Consider the following 14,545-nt stretch of genomic DNA (forward strand, 5'->3'; position numbering starts at 1 on the left):
CGCCCATGCGCGCTGCGGAGCCTCGGCCTTGCCCCGCCCATTGCCCCGCCCATTGCCCCGCCCCCTCGCGGCTCCCCTCCTGCAGCCTCGTGACTCCGGCTCCGGGTGGGCGGGGCTGAGTCCGCGCACTGGCGAGGGGAGCTGACCAGCGTGCTGCGAGGGAGGGCGCGGGGCCAGGGCGGCGGGGAGAAGCGTTGAGAGGGTCCCGGGAAGGCAAGACTTAAGAGAGGAAGAGAAGGAAAAAAGGGAGGCGCATGAAGGCACGGAGGGGGAAGAAAGGCGAGCGCAGAGAAGAAAAGGTCAACTGGTGTCCATTTCCATGACCTTGAATAACGAAACCTCGAAATCTGAAAAAGCACTTTGTAAAAGAGAAAGATGCTCTAGGGGCACCTGGGTGGCTCAGTGGTTGAGCATCTATCTGCCTTTGGCGCAGGGGGTGATCCCTGGGTCCTGGAATCAGAGTCCCGCATGGGGCTCCCTGCATGGAGCCTGCTTTTCCCTCTACCTGTGTCTCTGCCTCTCTCTTTCTCTCTCTCTCTCTCTCTGTGTCTCTCATCAATCAATAAAGAAAATATTTTAAAAGAGAGAGAGAGAAAAACAATGAGTAAATTTGTTCTAGTGATTAACATAGGGCACTTTGTGCCATCATTTCCTGCACTTTACTGATCCAATGAATTCATTTATGCATCTATCCAAAAAACAGGGTGAAATATGTAGGGTACTGTTAGCAGTGTGAAACAAAGTGTGACATATGTCGATACTATTTAAGAGATAGAACTCATATAAGAATGACTAGGTGGTTGTGGAGGTTGACAGGCCAGGCTTAGGTAGGGTCTGAGTGATTGAATTGATTGTGGTGCTTTTTTTAGGTGGGGAATAGAGAAGGAAGTGAAGAACTTTGCAGGTGGTGGTGGAGGAAAAGTGAAAAGCTAATTGGGGATCTGTTAAGTTTCCAGTGGAATATTCTGAATGAGATTTCTATTTGATTATATAGGTAAATGCCTCAGGAGAAGATACCTAGGCTGAATGAGATCAAAATTCGTGACTTATCACCATGTAGGTAATATAGAAATAAAATAAATAAGTCAGAGAATGGGTGTACTGTGGGGAAGTGCTAAAGACCACTTATATGGGATCACTAAGATTAGGGGATGAACAAGTGTAGAGTATCCTGCAATCAAATTTGGGATGATATTAGAGTTGGAGAAAACCTAGAACACATGTCCTAGAAGCAAAAGGAAGAGAAAAGCTTTAGGACAGATTATTGTATAATGCCAAAAACCAAAGAGAAGGCAAGTCATAAAAGTATTACAAATATTCATTGTATTTGGCCATTAGAAAACCACTGTGATGTGATGGGACCATGGATGCTTAAGAGAGTAATAAACTTTTTCACATATGCGAAAATTTTAGGATTTGAACCATATGTCATGATGGTATATTACAAATTAAGTGAATATTACTTGGTTATTTAAAGTCTATTTTAAGTGAATCTCATTTTCATGCCCTTTGGTATAAATGCCCACAGCTCTTTTTGAACCATACCACTGAAGCAAGTGTTCCTTAATTTTGAGTGATATTGAGCATCATTTAGTATGTCTTAATAACTAAAGAAAAGAAAGAGAAAACAGTATGAGACATAATGTTGCTTTAATTTCTGAGAATGACAACAATTAGGTTGGCAAAAACATAAGGAAACAAGAATTTTCATATTTATTGCTAAAAGTATAATTGGTATGATATCTAGAAAAGCAATTTGGTGGTGTCAGACTCACCTATTTATCTGTATCAGTATATATGATGAATATTTTCAATTATATATGATAAACATCACATAGTATTATATATGTGATCTATATTGATATACATATACATGGATATATACACACATATTCATTGAAATATTTTAAAATTACAAAAATCTAGAAATAATCTAGATGTCCATTCCTATCGAGTCAAAGGTACTCCTTAACCTTTGAAGAATTCAGCATAGACTTAAGTGTTGAAATTAAAAAAAATATATATATATATATCAAATTAAATTAGTAAGTTTTTTAAAAAGCAACTGCAAAGTAGATAAATTTGTAGACGTTTTAGGTAGTATATAAATATGTAGTATTATAAGTATATACATGTTTATATAAGCACAAATGTAGAAAAGTACATATATCTACATATAAGTATGTATGTATATATGTACATATATAAGTATATATGTAGATATATGTGAGAGAATTCTACCTCTTAATTTTTTTTATTTTATAAAATATTTTCTTTCTTTATTTAAGAGAGAGAGCATGAGAAGGGAGGAGAGGGAGAAGCAGGCTCCCCAGGAGCAGGAAGACTGATGCAGGGCCCTGAGATTATAACCTGAGCCAAAGGCAGGAGCTTAGCTGACTGAGCCATGCAGGGGCCCCTCTACTTTTTTTTTTCAGGATTTTATTTCTTTATTTGATAAATAGAAAGCACAAATGGAGGGGGTGAGGGGGAGCAAAGGGTGAGGGAGAAGCAGACTCCCTGCTGAATGGAAAGCTTAACATGGGGTTCAATCCTAGGACCCTGAGATCATGACCTGGCCTAAAGTATTTACCTCAACATTTATTTAAAATTTTTTTAATTTAAATTCAATTTCATTAACATTAACATTATATTACATAACATTAACATTCATTAATATATAATATATATATTAGTTTCAGAGGTAGAATTCATTAATTCATCAGTTGCATATAACACCCAGTGATCATTACTTCAAGTGCCCTCCTTAATACTCATCAACTATTTACTCCATTCCCCCACCCATCTACCCTCCAGAAACCCTCAGTTTGTTCCCTATAGCTAAGAGTCTCTTATGGTTTGTCTCCCTCTCTGTTTCCTTTTATTTTATTTTTCTTTCCCTTCCCCTATGTTCATCTGTTTTGTTTCTTAAATTGCACATATGAGTGAAATCATATGTACTTGTCTTTCTCTGACTGGCTTACTTTGCTTAGCATAATACCCTCTAGCTCCACCCACATTGTTGCAAATGGTAAGAGTTCATTCTTTTTGATGGCTGAGTAATATTCCATTCGATATATATATATATATATATATATATATATATACCCTTTCTTTATCCATTCTTCTGCGGTGAACATCTGGGTTCTTTCCATGTTTTGACTATTGTGGGTATTGCTGCTAGAAACATTGGGGTACATGTGCCCCTTCAAATCACTGTTTGTATGCCTTGGATAAATGCCTCATAGTGCAATTGCTAAGTCACAGGATAGTTCTATCTTTAACTTTTTGAGGAAACTCCACACTGTTTTCCAGAGTTTGCATTCCCACTAACAGTATAAGAGAGTTCCCCTTTCCCTGCATCCTTGCCAACATCTGTTGTTTCCTGAGTTGTTAATTTTAGCCATTCTGACCAGTGTAAGGTGATATCTCATTATGGTTTTGATTTGTATTTTCCTGAAGCTGAGTGATGTTGTGTGTTTTTTCATGTGTCTGTTGGCTATCTGGAGGTCTCCTTTGGTGAAATGTGTGTTTGTGTATTCTGCCCATTTCTTGACTGAATTTTTTGCTTGTTTTTTGGGTGTTGAGTTTGATAAGTTCTTTATAGATCTTAGATATTAGTCCTTTATCTGACAAAACATTTGTAAATATCTTCTCCCATTCTGTAGGTTGTCTTTTAGTTTTGTTGACTGTTTCCTTTGCTATGCAAAAGCTTTTTATCTTGATGCAGTCTCCATAATTCATTTTTGCTTTTGTTTCTCTTATCTCCAAAGACTTGTCTAGCAAGAAGTGCTGTGGCCAAGGTCACAGAGGTTGTTGCCTTGTTCTCCTCTAGGATTTTGATGGATTCCTGTCTCATATTTAAGTCTTCCATTCATTTCAAGTTAATCTTTGTATATGGTGTATGACAGTGGTCCAGTTTCATTCTTCTGCATGTAGCTGTCCAATTTCCTCAACATCATTTGTTGAAGAGACTTTTTTCTTTTTTTCCCATTGGATATTCTTTCCTACTTTGTCAAAGATTAGTTGGCCATAGAGTTAAGGGTCCACTTCTGGGCTCTCTATTCTGTTCCATTGATCTCTGTGTCTGTTTTTGTGCCAGTGCAATATTGTCTTGATGATTACAGCTTTGTAATATAGCTTAAGGTCTGGAATTATGATGCCCCCGGCTTTGATTTTCTTTTTTAACATACCTTTGTCTATTTGGGTTCTTTTTTGGTTCCATACAAATTTTAGGATTGTTTGTTTTAGTTCTGTAAAAAATATAACCTCAAAATCTATTTAACAAATATTCGGACAATTGACTTATATTTACATTTAACAAATATTTGAACAAATATGTCCTGGGTACTGTTCTAAGCCCTAGACATATACCAGTAAATAAACAAAGTCTCTGTCCTCATGGCACTTATAAGAGTGGGAAAGTCGGGACGCCTGGGTGGCTCAGCGGTTGAGCTTCTGCCTTTGGCTCAGGACGTGATCCCAGATCCTGGGATCGAGTCCCACATTGGGCTCTCTCTCTCTCTGTGTGTCTCTCATGAATAAATAAATAAAATCTTTAAAAAAATAAAAGAGTGGGAAAATTAGAAAACAAGCAACAGATTAATAAAGTGCCTAGTGACAAGTATGATGAAAAATAACAAAACAAGGTGAAGGATAGAAGATTTTAAGTGGTATAGTCAAGGTCTCAGCCATCTGAGACCCAAATTAAAAGAGAAAGGATGTCATGGAAGCCCAGAAGATGTGTGAACCACGTAGAGACAACAGTAAGTAGAAAGTCCTGAGGTAGAATTAAAGTGCAGCCAGAAAGAATTTAGCTAAACAGAGAGTAGTAGGAGAGAAGGCTGGGCCAGGTCAGATAAAGCCTTGGAAGATATGGATGGGGGTTTGAATTTTATTAGGGTTAGCAGAAAGTTGTTTTAAGGAATAACGTTATCCAATTAGACTTTAAAACATCTTGTTCTACTGGGTGAAGAACTGAGACAAAAGACGAGAAAGAAACTGAGAGATCAGTTAGGGTGCTATTGAAATGGTCTGGGTGATCAGGAATGATTCAAACTAGACTGATGGCTCTCCTGCAGCACTTCCACAGCACTCTGGCTTTATCTCTGTCACAGAACTCAGACCTCTAATGACAGCACTGATAAGTGTCCATTTATATTTTTCTCCTCTGCTATACCTTTCTGTAATCTCAGATACAGAGCAAGGGGATTGGCAATGGGGTTGAGAAGAGTACACTTAGGGGAAACATTATGAAAGGAAAAATAATAGAGATAAGTTTAAGATTGCTGTAAAACAGGTGTCATTATCTAGGAATAGAATCCTTATACAAAATAAACATTATGCCTATGAGTATTTTTCATGGAAATGACTCATAAATTTTTATCAGATTCTCAAAGGAACCTGAAACTCTTAAAAAAAATAATTAAGCATCACTGAGTAATTGGATAAACGAGATATCCATTTATAGATTCACAGGTGTTAAATTTCTATATGATTGTGTCAGGTAGTTGGTATTACTTGGCACCATCTCCAACTTCTTGGACAGTTATAATTATTTTTATTTTAAAATTCCTTAAGGTTTTATGATATAATTGACAGATAACTCAAAAATATTAGTCAATTGAAATTGAACATGAGAGTTCCTCAGTTAATTAGAGTATTAAGGGATCCCTGGGTGGCGCAGCGGTTTAGCGCCTGCCTTTGGCCCAGGGCGTGATCCTGGAGACCCGGGATGGAATCCCACATCGGGCTCCCGGTGCATGGAGCCTGCTTCTCCCTCTACCTGTGTCTCTGCCTCTCTCTCTCTCTCTGTGACTATCATAAATAAATAAAAATAAAAAAAAATTAAAAAAAAATTAGAGTATTAATATTTAGACACTTTTCCTCATGTTTTAAAAAACATTTTCTTCATATAAAAAAACAAAAGCCAAAATAAATATTTTACATATAGAAAAATAAAGATAGGAAAATCCAGAAAAATTTTAGTTTCCCTAAAAATGAAGAAATTCAAACTGAAACAACCATGAGGTTTCACTGCATCTGTTAAAGTTATCAGAACTAACCAAATGATTTTTTAAAATGTTGACAGGATTAGGGACTAAGAGGTAACCAACACTTTTCTCCTAGCTTTGTAAATTAGCCATTCCTTCTATAGAGCAACCTGGTGTGGGTTAGGGATCACAAAATTGGTCATGGTGTTTGATCCAATAATTTGTTTCAGTAATCTCAAGAATGTGATTATTAAACAAAGTTAATACAACCATGTTTATAGCTTGTTACAGTAATACTATTATTCATCATAGCAAAAATGAAATAATAACCCAAATGTCTAACAATAGTGAACTGGACAAAGAATTTGTATTTATATCTGTGTATGGCTATTAACAATTTTATTTTTTTAATTGAGATATAGTTGGCACACAACTATACATTAGTTACATTAGTTTCAGGTGTATAACATAGAGATTATGCTATTTTCACCAAAAGTGTAGCACCATCTGTCACCTTACAATACTATTGCAATACAATTGACTATGTTCCCTATGCTGTACCTTTCATCCTCATGACTTATTCTTCCCATAACTGGAAGACTGTACCTCTCACTCCCTTTCATCCATTTTGATCATACCTGTACCCCCTTCTCCTTTGGCAACCTCTGGATCTGTTTCTGCTTTGTGTGTTGCTTTGTGTGTTACTAAGTTAGACTGAAAAAAAAAACCCATATTATTTCACTTATATGTGGAATATTATTTTAGATTCCACATATAAGTGAAATAATATGGGTTTTTTTTTCAGTCTAACTTAGTTCACTTAGCATATTACCCCTTAGGTCCATCCATAATTTCACAAATGGCAGGATCTCATTCTTTTTTATGATCGAATAATATTCTGTCTCTCTCACACACACACACATACATATCATGTCTTCTTAATTCATTTACTGATGGACACTTAGCCTGCTTCCATATCTTGGCTGTTTACATAAGGCTGCAATAAACATAGGGGTGCATATAACTTTTTGAATTAATGGTTTTATTTTGGGGGGTAAACACCCAGTAATGGAATTGCAAGATCATACACTATTTCTATTTTTAATTTTTTGAGGAACTTCCATACTGTTTTCCACAAGGCTTCAACAATTGCATTCCCACCAACAGTGCACATGGAGTTTTTCTCCATATCCTCACCAACACTTGTTATTTCTTGTCTTGTTGATACTAGCTATTCGGACTGGCGTGAGGTGATACTTCATTGTGGTTTGATTTGCATTTCTCTGGTAATTAGTGATGTTAAGTATCTTTTCATGTGTCTGTTGACCATCTGGATATATTCTTTGAAAAAATATCTAGGAGATTATTTGAAAAAATACTTGGGGGGATCGGTGTTGAATTTTATAAGCTTTTGTATATTTTGGATATTAACTTGAATACATCATTTGCAATATTTTTGCAAATATTTTGCAAATATTTTCTCCCAATTTAGTAGGTTGTCTTTTTTGTTGTTGTTGTTGCTGGCTTCCTTTTCTGTACAAAAGCTTTTTTTTTTTTTTTTTTTTTTTTGGTGTAGTCACAATAGTTTATTTTTGCTTTTGTTTCCCATTCCTCAAGAGACAAATCCATGAATATGTTGCTATGGCTAATGTCAGAGATGACTGCCTATGTTTTCTTCCAGGAGTTTAATGATTTCAAATCTCACCTTTAGGTCTTTAATCTATTTTGAGTCGATTTTTCTATATGGTGTATGAAAGTAACCCAGTTTCATTCTTTTGCATGTAGCTGTCCAGTTTTCCCAACACTATTTATTGAAGAGACTGTCTTTACCCCCACTGAATATTCCTTCTTCTGTTGTTGTAGATTAATTGACCTTATAAGTGTGGTCTTATTTCTGGGCTCTCTATTCTGTTCTATTGATCTATGTCTGTTTTTGTGCCAACACCATGCTGTTTTGATTTTATAGCTTTGTAAGATATCTCAAAATCTGGGATAGTAATACTGCCATCTTTATCTTTTCTCAGGATTGCTTTGGCTATTTGGGTCTTTGTGGTTCCCTATAAATTTTAATATTATTTGTTCTAGTTCTCTGAAAAGTGCTATTGGTATTTTAATAGAGATTGCATTGAATCTGTAGATTGCTTTGAGTAGTATGGAAAGTTTAACAATATTAATTCTTCCAATCTGTGAGCATGGGATATCATTTCATTTATTTGTGTTATTTTCAATTTCTTTCATCAATGTCTTACAGTTTTTAGAGTATAGGTCTTTGACCCTGTGATTAAGTTTATTCCTGGCTGCAGTTGTAAGTAGAATTGTTTTCTTAATTTCTTTTTCTGCTACTTCATTATTAGTGTATAGAAATGCAACATATTTCTGTACATTAATTCTGTGTGCTTTAGTTTTAGTAAGTTCATTTATTACTTCTAATAGATTTTTGGTAGAAGGATTCTATATTTAATGGATACTGGTATACATATATAGCTAGTGGATTTTAAGTATATTGAACTATTTGTACAAAATAATAGTGAATAAAAAGAGCTAGACACAAATATAGACCAATTGCAATAGCATAAAACACTTTTGTACCCCGATAAAAATCAGGAGACATTGTGTAGTGAAATAAATAATTGATAATTGCAGTTTTTTAGGGGGTATCTTTTTTTCCCCTTTTAAGTGGACATTAACTATCCAAACTCACATTTACTCACACAGGGAGTGTAACCTCAGGAATGGTTTAGAGGCTCTGGAGCCAGACAGATTTAATTTAAGTCCTGATTTTATTAGTTCTATGATCGTGGACAAAAATTTGTTTATTTATTCTTTCCAAGTCTCATTTGTAAACTGAGAAACATGAGACTACCTTCCTCATAAACTTGTAAGCCTTAAGAGATAGTAATGCCTTAAAAGAGATTGATTTGACAAACAACAAAAGCTAAATATATATCAGCTGGCATTATTATTATATACTTTGATTGATCAAACATTTACATATTAATTGCTATGTGTCAGGTTCTTTTCTAAGAGTTTTTATAAATGGCATGTCTCCCTAACCAGTTTGTATTAAGCAGACATTGTATGTTGTAATTTTCGAGTGTCTTATATCTATAGTACCTAGCAAGGCAAATTGCACATAGCATTTCATAAATGTCTATTAGATGAACCAAAAGTGTCACTCCTTTTCTAAGGATGAGCAGCTTTTCACCAATCTCATACTTCCACGTGGAAGGATTTTTTTTTCTCCCCTAAGGTATATTCATCCTGTATGCTGGTTATTGTTCCTTTATTATTTGTTGAAATCGTGCCCTTACTTTATCCCCAAGGAATGCAAGACCAGCCGGCCCCAGCATTAGGGAATGTGGTCAAAACATGAGATTCAGAGTCACCAGCTACAGTCTCAGTATGGACTATCTTCTAATGCACAGTGTGACTCAATCCCTTCTGTCTCTGAGCATCCATATGTCAGTTGGGAAGATTTTATGTGATAGTTCTCTACGATTTAAAAGAAGGTTTCTAGAAATCAATATCTCAAAAAAGAAATGCAAAAGCTTATTCTTTTATCACAAATGATTTTGGGGGAAGAAAATCAGAGAAGGGAAGTGAAAGAAAAGCTCATGCCAGTGATCTAATTTTCCCCATATGCAGTGTTTCTCTCTTGACTTGCTGGAAATTTTTGATCAAGGAAAGCATTATGAAGACAAACCAAAAAAAAAAAAAAAGACAAACCACAGCAGTTTAAATAAACAGAGCTGTACATTTCCCTGTAACATGGCAAAAACCAGTATAAAATCATCAATATAAAATTTTTGGCAGCAGCTGGGAAAGGAAGCTAATTAATTCCTGCATGTATGTATGGGTGTGTATGTGTGTGTGTGTGTGTGTGCATTTTCTCTTTGTTGTTGATGTGTTGGTTATTTTGTGTTTCTGACTATCAGACAGAAAAGTGAGCTTTATAGGCTGAAAATTGTATTGACCTCCTGAAAATAGATCTCTAATTTTATTCTATATTGTTTTCATTGTCACTAGGGTCGTTGATGTGTTTGGAAAGAGAGAGAACAATAGAGGGCCCCCTATAATCAGTACAATGGCTACTGAACAAATGGTACAAATGTTTAAACATGTAAATCCAAGAAAAAGAAATGAAATTCTTTTACCAGGTAGTGGCTGTATCATGCCTCGTAGTGTGAAGTGGGAAAAAGTTTGAAACTCCCGATGCCCTTTGTCAAAGCCTTTCTTTTAAAAAAAAAAAAAAAAAAAAAAGCCTTTCTTTTTCTGCCCTTTGTCAAAGCCTTTCTCATCCTAAATGTTCCAAACAAAAAGAAATCAGTTGGATAAATGCTGATGTGTCTATGTGTGGGAGTACTATTCAAACATTAAGACAAAGAGAAATATTTTAACCATAGGAAATTTTTCACAATACAGTATTAAGTTGAAATTCTATATGAAATGGCATACACAGTATAATCTCTATTATCTACACATACCCTCAGAGGAAATATTGGAAAGGAATATGAACACGTATTATCAGTGGTAGTCTCTGAGTTATGGGAGGTTTTGTATTCCGTCAATATTTTTTTTTGCATGAGCCTTCATTACATTTTTAATCAGCAATAAAATTAAGAATGTTAAGATGCTTCTGGTTAAAATGGTAGAGTTTTTATTTTAACAGGCAGAGGGAGGTAAAATAAGTATACAATCAGGCAAGTGGAAAGTTCTGTATTACAGAGACCTGGAAGTAATCTGGGTTAAAGTAGTGACATGACACAGAATCAGCATTTGATGAGAACTCACTGTTTTACCTCTAAGATTAGTTCATGATTATTTGGCTTAGAATAGACCTTAGGAATCAACTAGACTTTACTCTCCATGTTTTAGGTGAAGAAACTGAAGTTCAGGGAAGTACAGTGATTTTCCCAAATTCCAGAAGCAAGATAGTAGCAGGGCTAAGAAGACATTCTAACCTTCCTAAACTTTAGAATCTTTTTTTTGTCCATAGCTTCCATAGCTGCTCAGTTCTAGCTCTGTCACCTATGTATACATTTCTTTAAGTCTGGGAAATTACCTCTGATGAAGGGTAATTGTAGATGGTCTATTCTATCCCTATTTAGGGGTCCTTTGAAAGACTAAATTATTCCTCAGAGAGGCAGGGATTATAATTCTCTAAAATAAGAATCCAAGGCCCAGGCCCTGAATTAATGTCTGCCTGAAGCTCCTACTTTGACTGCAAAGATGACTTGGGGACAAGCTAGACTTAGAACATCTGGGATTCTCAGGAAAAATTCTAAGGATTTATTCTGATCTGGACCATCCCTATTTTCCCACTGGTTGTCATGGCAACATACCTGTACTATCTCAATGTCTGAATATGACCATCCTAAATGGGAAGGCCTTATGTCCTGATTTACTTACAATGTACTCATTAAAGAGGTGCAGTTAAAGCCTGAATAAAATTTTCTATCAACAAATGCATATTGAGTGAGTACCAATAATGAACTCAACATGGTGCTAGGCACTGGAAAGCCTTGGGAGAATTAGAGGACATATTTCTGTTCCTAAGTGGTAAGCAGACTGGACTCCATTGAATCGAGCCTTGTGCTTTCAGGCAGACAGTTTCTTTGGACCAGTGTCGCATTAAAGTAAAGATGACGTATCTAAAATCTTATTTCTAAGAAGCTTAAGTTTAAATGGTGGAGACAAGATTAACACATTTGATTTGACAAAAGAATGTGCAAAACAGCATAAAATGACACACTGATTGTCTAACTGGTAAGGGAAAAGTCACCTAAGATTTACTTAGGTTACATTGGTCTTCATGGAAAGGCAGATCTTTCCAGTTAGAATTTGGAGAGCATTTGGATTAGAGGAACATTAATTCAGTGTCTGATGACAGTCTTGAGCAAGGCATGTAAATTATCATGGTAAACAAGAACTGCAGTGAAGCAGTTCATGGTGGATGGTCCATTAAGAAGAGGAATTTATTTTAGGGAACTTAATTGTTTGTAAATTCTACTCCAAAATAGAGTTCAGTTGGAGCAGGGTCAATGTTTTACTGTTTTTCTGATAAATAAGTTCACAGACTCTAGTGTTATATGACTACTATGTGCTAGGCAGTCTCACAGGTACTCCTTGTTAATCTACTCATTGAATCTCCACATCAATTCTATAAGTTTGTAAACTGAGGCACAAAGAAATCAAGTAGTTTATCCAAGGTTTCATACCTGGTGAATAGCAGAAGTAGGCCCCAAACTCTGCTAATTCAGGTGCTTCTTTTCTGTTTCCTGGTATTTATAGAAAGATATTTATAGAAAACATGGCCCTTGTTTTTAAGAGACAATACCATCCATGAATATTTCTACAGACTCTGATTCAGTGCAGTCGTGCATGAGATGGTAGATTTTCCATCCCTGCTCTAGAATTATGGCTAGTAAGGAGCTATTGCTGAGGCTAAGATCCCAAGAGCCAGTGATAGATGTCAAAACTCTCAACTCTGCTTGTGGAATTCTGCTCATACAGTCAAAGTGAGTGAGATTGGGAGCTGAATTCCATATGGAAGGTGGAATTTGCTTATTTCCATTCTTAAGCAGTGAGGTTCTGAAAAGTGCAAGTCTCCTTCAAGGCATCTAATACTTTGCCAGTCTTAAGTGATACTCAAAAAGGCAAGAAAGTTCATCATCATCGTCATCATCATAAGAACAATAACAACAAATAGTTATCAGTTACTTCTACTGAGCAAGATGCCAGGTGCCACATGGAATGCAAAGATGAAGAAGATAAAACCTTGCCCTTAAGTAGTATACAGTCTAGAAGCAGATAACTGCAATCAAAGAAAAATGCCATAAGTGTTATAAAATATCATATCTCTGCTTTTGGCTTTTGGCCAGTCTTGTTCTTAACCAACTCCTGCATAACTCCAAGGTGGGCACTAAAGAAAGGAGATGAAAACACTGACTGGTAAAGGTAGCTGGGGCTGCATTTCCTAAGCATGGTGGGCATGAATCTAGGCAGAGAGGATGCACCCTGATAATCAAGGGGGAAAACAGCCGGCTGAGACTTGATAGAAGGGAGGATTTTTGAAAATGACATACTAAAAGGCAATAAGAAACTAGAAAAGGAGAGACTTTACCAGGTTAATTAAGGTAAAAGTATGTAAAAAGTACAAGATAGGCAGGCCTGTGGGTATGAGGCTTAGGTCTATACTGAGGAAACAAAGGAAATAACCGAGATATCGAGATATCGGTGAAAAGCCACAGCTAGAAAAGCCCCTTAAGGGCAAATTCTACAAAGGCACTCTAGTATTGTCAAGGGACAGCTAGCTGCAGGCTCCCCTGGTAGGCCTGGCTAAAGGCAAGGCAATTTGAAGGGACCTGGCTCTAGGGATAAGGAAGCTAGTTTCACAGGGGGCAGATTTTATATCTTCTTTGGTTTTAAACATTTCTGAGTTTGCTATCTACATAGGCAGGGCTATGTCCTCAAGAGCACTGGGGATCAAGAGACGTCGGTTGGGAATGGGGCAGTGCTGAATTTTCCTAATCTCAAGTCTACTTATTCGTTGATTATCCAGTTTGCCACCAGGGTCCCTACAATACAATTATTCAATGAAGTTCCAGCTTATTTTGAGTTTGGTTTTAAACCACCTCATTTTCCTTCATCTGAAATGAGCTCTTTTACTAGGCACAGCAATTTACTAGGCGCAGCAATTCCCTGCCTTTTGGGACACAAATCCGCCCTATAGGGTCTACAATGTCATGTAAGTCATAGCCATAAAGTAACATCTTCCTGGCCTTCTTTTCAGAAGCCTGTGACAGGGAACCAAACCCCTCTAGTCTGAGGCTGGAACACTGACATACACTTGATATAAGAGGAAGTCTGAACTGATTGTTCAATATTCAACAGTGAGGAAAACAGGAAACAATGAGAAACAAAAGCACCCTCTAGGTTTGAGCTACAGGACCATCTGCTCTGGCAGGCCATGTCAGTCATAAGCAAAGGTAGGTATAATTAGGTTATACATGTTATTTGATCTGGAGAAAAAACTGTCTGATGATGCTGTGTGCCAGCCACTTTAACTGGAGTGATAACAGAACCACTATCAAAGAGCCTTAAACTTCCATTTCAGTCCCAAATTGCTCTCAACAGGCTGCTCTGGCTAGAAATCATTAGTCCATATCAGGGACTCAGAGTTCTCTAGTCCAAAAACATATAGACTGAGCTATTATTTTTTTACTGGCAATTTTTTATCTTTACATTTTCCACATAACTTAGATAATAAATAAAGAATCTCCCATAATTTGCCATTTAGCATAACCACTAATAGAAGTGTATTTATCCTATTTGAGTGGAGTTTTTATAGGTATATTTTTATAGTATACATAAAGTTTTGAACCTTTTTTAGTTGTGGTCAAATATACATAAAGTTTATTATCTTAAAATTTTTTAGGCATACAGTTCAGTGGTATTAAGTATATTTACATTGTTGTGCAACCACCTCCAGTTTTTCATCTTGCAAAATTGCAACTCTATTAGTTTAGTCTATGAATTAAATAAGAATTCCTCAT

The 14,545-nt window shown here is 36.3% G+C and overlaps 1 protein-coding gene across 4 annotated transcripts in view; it reads left to right on the top strand.

Annotated features, from left to right (window-relative positions):
* The first annotated feature begins 151 nt into the window (after positions 1-151).
* SLC18A1 (solute carrier family 18 member A1) overlaps positions 152-14,545 on the top strand; it is a 45,096-nt gene continuing 30,702 nt past the window's right edge. The window contains exons 1-3 of one of the 4 annotated variants that reach the window (XM_025463203.3): positions 152-299; positions 995-1,056; positions 13,783-13,978. The gene's annotated coding sequence lies outside the window, so the exon portion shown is untranslated. Of the gene's footprint in view, positions 300-994; positions 1,057-11,308; positions 11,466-12,573; positions 12,906-13,782; positions 13,979-14,545 lie in introns of those variants that run through there. The other 3 variants (XM_025463204.3, XM_025463202.3, XM_025463201.3) reach the window with 3 other exon arrangements.

The sequence above is a fragment of the Canis lupus genome, chromosome 25 (assembly GCF_003254725.2).
Source record: "Canis lupus dingo isolate Sandy chromosome 25, ASM325472v2, whole genome shotgun sequence".
Taxonomy (NCBI): Eukaryota; Metazoa; Chordata; class Mammalia; order Carnivora; family Canidae; genus Canis; species Canis lupus.